The sequence below is a fragment of the Mus caroli genome, chromosome X (genome assembly GCF_900094665.2).
Source record: "Mus caroli chromosome X, CAROLI_EIJ_v1.1, whole genome shotgun sequence".
Taxonomy (NCBI): Eukaryota; Metazoa; Chordata; class Mammalia; order Rodentia; family Muridae; genus Mus; species Mus caroli.
In genome coordinates, this window is record NC_034589.1 from 16692807 (window position 1) to 16702014 (window position 9208).

Genomic DNA, 9208 nt, shown 5'->3' on the forward strand with positions numbered 1-9208 from the left:
GGGGGGGGGGGGGGTTACTGGTGGTTAGGAGACTTTTAATGACTGCTTCTATTTCTTTTGGTGTTATGAGAATCTTTAGATGGTTTATCTGATCCTGATTTAACTTTGGTATTTGGTGTCTGTCTAGAAAATTGTCCATTTCATCCAGATTTTCTAGTTTTGTTGGCTTTTGTAGTAAGATCTGATAGTTTTTTTTTTTAATTTCCACTGTTTCTGTAGTTATATCTCCCTTCTGATTTTATTAATTTGGATACTGTTTTTGTGCCCTCTGTTTAGTCTGGCTAAGGGTTTATCTATCTTGTTGATTTTTCTCATACAACCAGCTCTTGGTTGTGTTGATTCTTTGTATAGTTCTTTTTCTTTTTACTTGGTTGTTTTCAGCCTTAGCTAAGTTTAATTATTTCATGCCATCTACTTCTCTTGGTTGTATTTGCTTATTTTTGTTCTAAAACATACAGCTGTGCTTCTAAGCTGTTAGCATATGTTTTCTCCAGTTTCTTTCTGGAGATACTCGGTGCTTTCATTGTGTCCCATAAGTTTGGGTATGTTATGCCTTCATTTTCATTAAATTGTAAAAAGACTTTAATTTATTTATTTCTTCTTTAACCAAATTATCATTCAGTACCGCATTGTTAGCTTCCATGTGAAGTGGGCTTTCTGTTGTTTTTGCTGTTGTTGAAGACCAGCCTTAGTCTGTGGTGATCTGATAAGATGCATAGGGTTATTTAAATCGTCTTCTTGTATCTGTTTCGGCCTGTTTTGTGACCAATTTTGTGGTCAGTTTTGGAGAAGGTACCATGAGGTGCTGAGAAGAAGGTATATTCTTTTGTTTTAGGATGAAATGTTCTATAGATATCTGTTAAATCCACTTGGTCCATAACTTCTTTTAATTTCACTGTTTCTCTGTTTAGTTTCTGGTTTCATGATCTGTCCTGATGAAATTGGGGTGTTGAAGTTTCCTGCTATTATTGTGTGAGGTGCAATGTGTTCTTTGAACTTTTGTAAAGGTTCTTTTATGACTGTTGCTACACTTGCATTTGAAGCATAGGTGTTAAGAATTGGAGTTCATCTTGGTAGATTTTTTCATTGATGAGTATGAAGTGTCTTTCCTTATCTTTTTTGATAACTTTTGGTTGAAAGTTGATTTTAATCGGTATTAGAATGGTGACTCTAGCTTGTTTCTTAGGACTATTTGCTTGGAAAATTGTTTTCCATCCCTTTACTCTGAGGTATTGTCTGTCTTTGACTCTGAAGTTCATTTCCTGTGTGCAGGAAAAAGCTGGGTCCTGTGTATGTATCCAGTCTGTTGGGGTATGTCTTTTTATTGGGAAATTGATTCCATTGACGTTAAGAGATATTAAGGAATAGTGATTGTTGTTTCTTGTTTTATTGTTGTTGTTAGAGGTGAGTTTTTGGTTGTGTGACTATCTTCTTCTTGGTTTGTTTAAAGATTACTTTTTGCTTCTTATAGGGTATAGTTTCCCTCCTTGTGTTGATGTTTTCCATTGATTATCCTTTGTAGGGCTGGATTCATGGAGAGATATCGTGTAAATTTGCTTTTGCCATGGAATATATTGCTTTGTCCATCGATAGTAATTGAGAATTTTTCTGGGTATAGTAGCCTGAGGTGGCATTTGTGTTCTCTCTGGGTCTGTATGACTTTTGCCCAGGATCTTCTAGCTTTGATAGTCTCTGGTGAGAAGTCTGGTGTAATTCTGATAGGTCTGCCTTGATATGTTACTTGACATTTTGCCCTTACTGTTTTTAATATTCTTTCTTTGTTTTGTACATTTGGTGTTTTGACTAGTGTGTGACAGGAGGAATTTCTTTTCTGGTACAGTTTATGTGGAGTTCAGTATGCTTCTTGTATGTATATGGACATCTTTTTCTCTAGGTTAGGGAAGTTTTCTTCTATAATTTTGTTGAACATATTTACTGGCTCTATAAGTTGGGAATCTTCATGGTTTTCTATACCTATTATCCTTAGGTTTGGTCTTCACATTGTATCCTAGATCTCTTGGATGTTTTGGGTTAGGAGCTGTTTGCATTTGCATCTTCTTTGACTGTTGTATCAACGTTTTCTATGGTATCTTCTGTACCTGAGATTCTTTCTTCTATCTCTTGTATTTTGTTGCTGATGTTTGTGTTTATGACTTCTGATCTCTTTCCTAGGTTTTCTATCTCCAGGGTTGACTCCCTTTGCAAACTCCTTATTGTCTCTATTTCTATTTTTAGATCCTTGATGGTTTTGTTCAATTCCTTCACCTGTTTAGTTGTGTATTCTTGTAATTCTTTAAGGGATTTTTGTGTTTCCTCTTTAAAGGCTTGAAGATGTTTACCTGTGTTCTCCTGTATTTCTTTTAAGGGAATTATTTATGTCCTTCTTAAAGCTCTCTATCATCATCATGAGATGTGATTTTAAATCAGAGTCTTGCTTTTCTGGTGTGTTGGAATATCCAGGGCTCACTGTGGTGGGAGAACTCGGTTTTCACGATGACAAGTAGCCTTGGTTTCTGTTGCTTATGTTCTTGAACTTGCCTCTCACCATCTAGTTATCTGTGGTGTTGGCTTGTCTTTCTGTCTCTGACTGTGACTTGTCCCTTCTGCAATCCTGTGTGTCAGCACTCCTGGGAGACCAGTTCTCTCTGAGAAGAAATTTGGTATGAAGATCTGTGACACAGGATCAGTTTCGGGCATGAATGGATACCGGAAGTATCCTGTCCCACGCTGCTCCTTGGTTTGTGTGTCCTTAGATCTCTGGGCAGGTCGCTCAGACTGGAAGTGGTGGTTTTAGCTGTGTGTCATCACTTCTGGGTTACCAGCTCTCTCCTGGAGGTATTTGTGTGTGCAAACACAATCCTTAACAGTAAAAGAACTTCTATGGTATCACTATCCCTCACCTCAAGCTATACTACAGAGCAATAGTGAGAAAAACCTCATGGTATTGGTACACAGGAAGACAGGTTGATCAATTTACTAGAATTGAAGACCCAGAAATTAAAACCACACATTTACTGATACTTTTTTTGTTGTTTTGTTTTGTTTTTCGAGACAGGGTTTCTCTGTATAGCCCTGGCTGTCCTGGAACTCACTCTGTAGACCAGGCTGGCCTCAAACACAGAAATCCGCCTGCCTCTGCCTCCCAAGTGCTGGGATTAAAGGCGTGTGCCACCACCGCCCGGCCATTTACTTATACTTGATCATTGACAATGAAGCTAAAAATTTACAATGAAAAAAGAAAGTATCTTCAATAAATGGTGTTGGTCTAACCAACATGTAAAAAAATAAAAAGAGATACATATTTGTCACCTTACATAAAGCTAAATCTTCACTATCCCCACATCTGATAGAGGGCTAATATCCAAAATACATAAAGAACTCAGGAAGCTAAACAAAACACACACACACACACACACACACAAACAAAAAAACAAAACAAAACAAAACAAAACAAAAACCAAGCAATCCAATAAAAAAATGGAGTATAGAACTAAACTGAGAATTCATAACAGAGGAATCTCGAAAGACTGAGAAGCACCTAAAGAAATGTTCAAAGTCCTTAGTGATCAGGGAAATGCAAATCAAAACAACCCTGAGATTCCATCTTACACCAATCAGAATGGCTAAGATAAAAAACTCAGGTTAGCACATGTTGATGAGAATGTGGAGAACGAGTAATATTCCTCCATTGCTGGTGGGATAGCAAACTGGTACAACCACTTTGGAAATCAATTTGGAGGTTACTCAGAAAATTGGAAATAGATCTACCTGAACACCCAGATATACCACTCTTGGGCATATACCTAAAAAAATGCCCCAACATACCTCAAGGACACATGCTCTACCATGTTCATAGAAGCCTACTTTACAAATCTGGAAGCTGGAAACAACCCAGATGACCCACAACAGAAGAATGGATACAGAAAATGTGGTTCGTTTACAAAATGAAATACTATTCAGCTATTAAGAATGAGTTATGCACATCCTGAGTTTTGCAGACAAATGGAACTAAAATATACCATCCTGAATGATGTAACATGTAAAGTACATGTATGGTATGTACTCACTAATAAGTGGATATTAGCCAAAAATTACAGACTACCCAGGATACAATCCACAATAATCAAGAAGGTTAAAAAGTAGAAGGACCCAAGTGAGGATGCCTCAATCCCACTTGAGAGGAAGAATAAAGACATCACCTGGGGATCAGAGGGAAGGAGGGACATGGGTGGGAATGGGGACAGGGAGAGGAAAAGGGGAACATAATTAGGTATTGGGGGTAAACAGTACTGATACCTTGAGGGCTAACAGAAAGAATGAACACAGGCAACCTCAGGAGGTAGCAGATGGAGGGACCCTCCAAAATCTACCAGAGACCTGGTAGGTGAGAGAGTCTCAGGATTCAAAGGGAGGGACCTTATGTGAAAAGCCCAATAGTGGGGATAGGGAACTTGTAGAGTCCACCTCCAGTAGAAAGACAAGACATCAAGTGACGTGATGGGGTTGCCACCCCACAGTCAAAAACTCTGACCCATAATTGTTCCTGTCTGAAAAAACCTGCAGGAGCAAAAATGAAGAAGAGACTGAGGGAAAGGAGGTTCAGTGACAGGCCCAAATTGGCATCCATCTCATGTGGAAGCTCCAAGGCATGACACTATTACTGATGCTATGATGTGCTTACAGTTAGTAGCCTAGACTGACTGTCCTATGAGAGGCCCAAAAGCAGCTGAAAGAGTCAGATGCAGATACTTACACCCAACCAATGATCTAAAGTCTGGGACCCCTGTTGTTGAATTAGGGAAAAGCTGGAATAAGCCATGGAGGAGGGTAATATCATAGGAAGACCAGCAGTCTCAACTAACCTGGACCCCTGAGATCTCTCAGACACTGAGCCACCAACTATGCAGCATATACCAGCTGATATGAGGCCACCTGACGCATATACAGCAGAGGACTGTCATGTCTTTTCTCAGTGAGGGAAGATACATCTGACCCTTAAGAGACTTGAGGCCCCAAGGAGTTGTGATTTCTGGTGGGGTGAGGGTGCTGGGGTTGGGATATCCCCTTAGAGACTGGGGAAAAAGTATGGAATCAGAGGGTGGACCTAGAGGGGGATAATGACAGTAAAAAAAAAAAAAAAAAGATTAAAGAGTAATAAAAATTTAAATTAATAAATGGGAACTGGGGATGTATGCATAGGCAAATACCTGCCTGGGTTTAATCTCTAACACCAATAAGAGGAGTGGGTTACCTGAATAGACATCTATCAAAAGAAACGATGAAAATAGATAATAAATACTTGGAATGTTCAATGACTTTACCTACCAAGGAAATGCAAATCAAAACTACAATAATATAGCCAACCATGACACATTTAATCACAAATCTACAATCCCAGAAACCCAAAGCTAATCTGGACTACAAAGTGAGATACTGTAAAGAGAGAGGGGGCTGAGATGTTGAACATTTCCATTAAAATCTAGAAGAAGACAATATCCATCATGCATTCCCTTCCTGTTGAACATAGTATTTGAAGTCTCAGCTATAGCAATAACAAAAGTAAAGAAGATAAAGGGGGGTGCAAATAGGAAAGAAAGAATTCAAAGTACCCATTTGCAAATGGTATTGTTATATACTTAAAAGATGCTGAAGACTCCAAATAGAAAACTGCAGTTTATAAACACATTCAGCAAAAAAGCAGTATGCAAAACAATGTGCAAAAATCATCTATAGCCTCCTATACAGATGATAAACATATTAAGAATGATAAGAAGGAAATAATAGCATTCAACATAACCTCAAAATACCATGGAATAAATCTGAACAAGAAACTTAAAGACTTATATGTTGAGGGATATATTAAAAAATGAACTGCCATGTTCCCTAACTTGTACTGGACACTGGCAACTCTCTGCTCCAGTTGGCTGTTGGGCACAGGCAGGCAATGGCCGACCTGTATTTATTTTGTGGAGACTCTGACTCCCCGGAATGCCTCCAACCAGCTTGCTAGGTTCCCACTTTGTGGGTTGCTACCATGCCAGCCCCGTGCTTCAAATCCCCAATGGCCTTTGTGGTGCATCTCAAGCAAACCCATGCTTTGCCATCATATCTTTCTCTCTTGAACTGAAACGAGCTGCTGTGTGAAAGAAAACAACACAAAGTTCATTCAGAAACGATGGTAGCTCAATAGCTGGGCGCAACAACTAAAGTCCTAATCTGGTAAGCCTTATTAAATCTAAATCCTCCGGTGGCAAATTCTGACAGATCTGCAATTGAAGCCAGGAAATATTAGTTACTACATCTTCTCCTCACACAATCCCTGTCTAGAAATCCCTAACTCTCTCCTGCTTCCTCTCTTTCCCCTCTCCAACTCAGAAGTCCCGCCTACTCACCCAGTGATTGACTCCTTTATTCATTACGAGATTGGTTCACAAAATGTCACCTGAGTATGACTCCATAGCTCCTCCCAGGAGAGTGGAATTAGCATTAACATACAAACAGCACCAGGCCTATCCACAACACTTCCCCCTTTCTGTGCTAAAAAAACAAACAAACTTTCTCTCAAATATAAATAGAGCACAACTATTAGCATTTTGTAAGATAGGCCTAATACCCAGTCCATCATTTATATCGTTAAGACAGAACATTGTCATCTATCTTAAATTAAAAGACTTAGGATTCTACCTTGACTTATGTCTTGGCTTTAGATTGTATGTCATCTGAAAACCATCCTTTCAAATCTGTTCTCTCAAAGTAAATAGCCTGGGTTGGCTATGATACTATAAGTAGTTTTTCAACCCTGTCAGAAATCTGAGAATGACCAACATTAACTGAAAATATGTAGGATGCTTAACATAGCTTTTAGAAAAGAGACAAATTGTAGAGACAGCTGCCTACCTATACAGCCCCAGTAAGTCAGGTAGATGGAGCCTGTCTGCAGCCTTCTGGCCCAGGATCATCTGACAGACCTTTGAGATACAGGAATACTAAAGACTAGCCTATTCTGTCTCAGCAGAACTAAACTGTCCTAACCTGTAAATTGTGTTCTTTCAAGAACAGTTCAGGTCTACAGGAGAGACTGGCAATTCTCTGGCCAATGGTGATCTAGCCACAAATGTACAGCCTCACCTGGAGGTAAAAAGATCGGTTGCTTCTTTGAATCCAGGAATGGGAAACTGTTAGGAGCAGATTTGTCTCAACAAGTGAATAAATAACATTAAATGACACATTCTGTGGATTTCTGATGTTTTTGAAAATCAACTATCTATGTAAAATAATCTGGACTGTTTTCTGTTAACTACCCTCAGCTATTTCTAATTAAAATATTTGAAAACACCTAACAGTAAACTCCGAGCCATAAATTTGCTATTTGGCACTTATCTCACAGGCTTAATCATCTTAGATCAGTTTATAAAAATAGTAATAGGACTGGTTCTAAGCCCTGTACTTTTAAATTTGTAATATCAATAGAAGAAATTTATACCAATGAAAACCTTGATTTTGCATCAAAATAAATTCTGTACCAAAATAAGAAATTATGATGTCAGCTTAGAAAAAAATAAAAAAAAGATTTCTACCAAATGAGATTATGGCTGTGCAATCAATTCTAGCTATTCCTCCCTGTTCTGATTATGACCATTTCTACATTCCCTAGAAAGACAACCTATAATAATCACCTCCAGCCCCAAAGCCCAAGGGACTAGAGTGACAAGTCTTCATAACTTCTTCAAGCTTAATATGGCCTTTGAGATAGTTTTGAAGTGGTGGGAGGGACAGGGGGTAGGGAAAATGGGGAGTTGGTGGCCTTAAGAAGGCCACACCAAGGATTGACTTAGTCTCTGGTGTCTGTGCCTTGACTGGATCTGGCTGAAAGTCCAAGACATCAGGAGTTTAAGCAGGTCAGTTCAGCATGTCTGATGATGAGACTCACCAAGGCTGTATATTCTGTGATATACAAATCTCAAAACAAAATTTTAGTAACATCAAGATAACCTTTTTGTTTGATTTTCTGGAATCTAGTTCTCTGGAGGTCTTCTATCAAATCTGATCCATATTCCTCTGGAATGTGTATGGACACTAATCACCTTTTCTAAAAACACAAAAATGAAGCCTTTCCCACAAATCAGCATATCCTTGAGCCAATAACCAGAGAAACCTTTATTTTGACCTCTCTCCCAGAGGATTAATATAACTAAAAAAAAAAAAAAGCTCAAAATCACACCCATTTTTAAAGTTAAAACAGTCCAAAACAAATGAAGTAAACTAAAATACTATATGTGCCTACTCTTAGGTCTTTTCTATTTTGCCATGTTGGGTAATAACCCAAAATTCCCGTGGAGCCCACGTTGGACAGAATTTGAGTATCATGTCTAATTTGAGCAAGACATATTAGAGCAAAATATCTTTATACCATCGTTAAAACAATTAATTCAAACTTTCACTAATATCTGCCTATAGGAAACCGGTATATTTACTTGTTAAGCTCTCTGCCTAGAGCAGCCATCTTGTTATACCATCTATCTGTTTGGCTCTCTGCCTGGAGCCACACACATTTATTTTATTAATACCTGTTCACTTCCCTCTTCACTTGAATTCAGTGACTAATTTTCCCTATACTTGTTCGGAACTGCAGGTGAAATTTCCCACGTGATTCGTACAAAATCTGTATATAAATCTATCCTAAAAGCATATAATCCCAATTTTATAAATTCACAATTCAATCAATCTCTGCCCCAAGAAGTAGGCAACTTCTATTCTACAGCTCTCTGACTCAGAGTAGCCTGCACCCCCTGCAGAAGGGGACCTCAGAGCCTGCAAGCAGTTTCTTTGTTTCAAGGTTCCTGCACTTGAGTCCACATGACTTGTCCCAGCACTACCCAACTACTCACTTAAAGAAGGAAATAAACTGGGCAGTGGTGGCGCACACCTTTAATCCCAGCACTTGGGAAGCAAGGGCAGGCAGATTTCTGAGTTCAAGGCCAGCCTGGTCTACAAAGTGAGTTCCAGGGCAGCCAGGGCTACACAGAGAAACCCTGTCTTGAAAAACCAAAAAAGGCCCTGCACGGGAGCCCTCTGCCTCAGGAGAAGGGAGCGCCATCTTGGATCCGGGACTCCACCGAACTTAGGAACTTAGTCTGCACAGGTGAGAGTGTGCACCACAGAGGCAGACAGCTTCTGGGACTGGCAGGAGCCACAGAGCCGCTGAGGC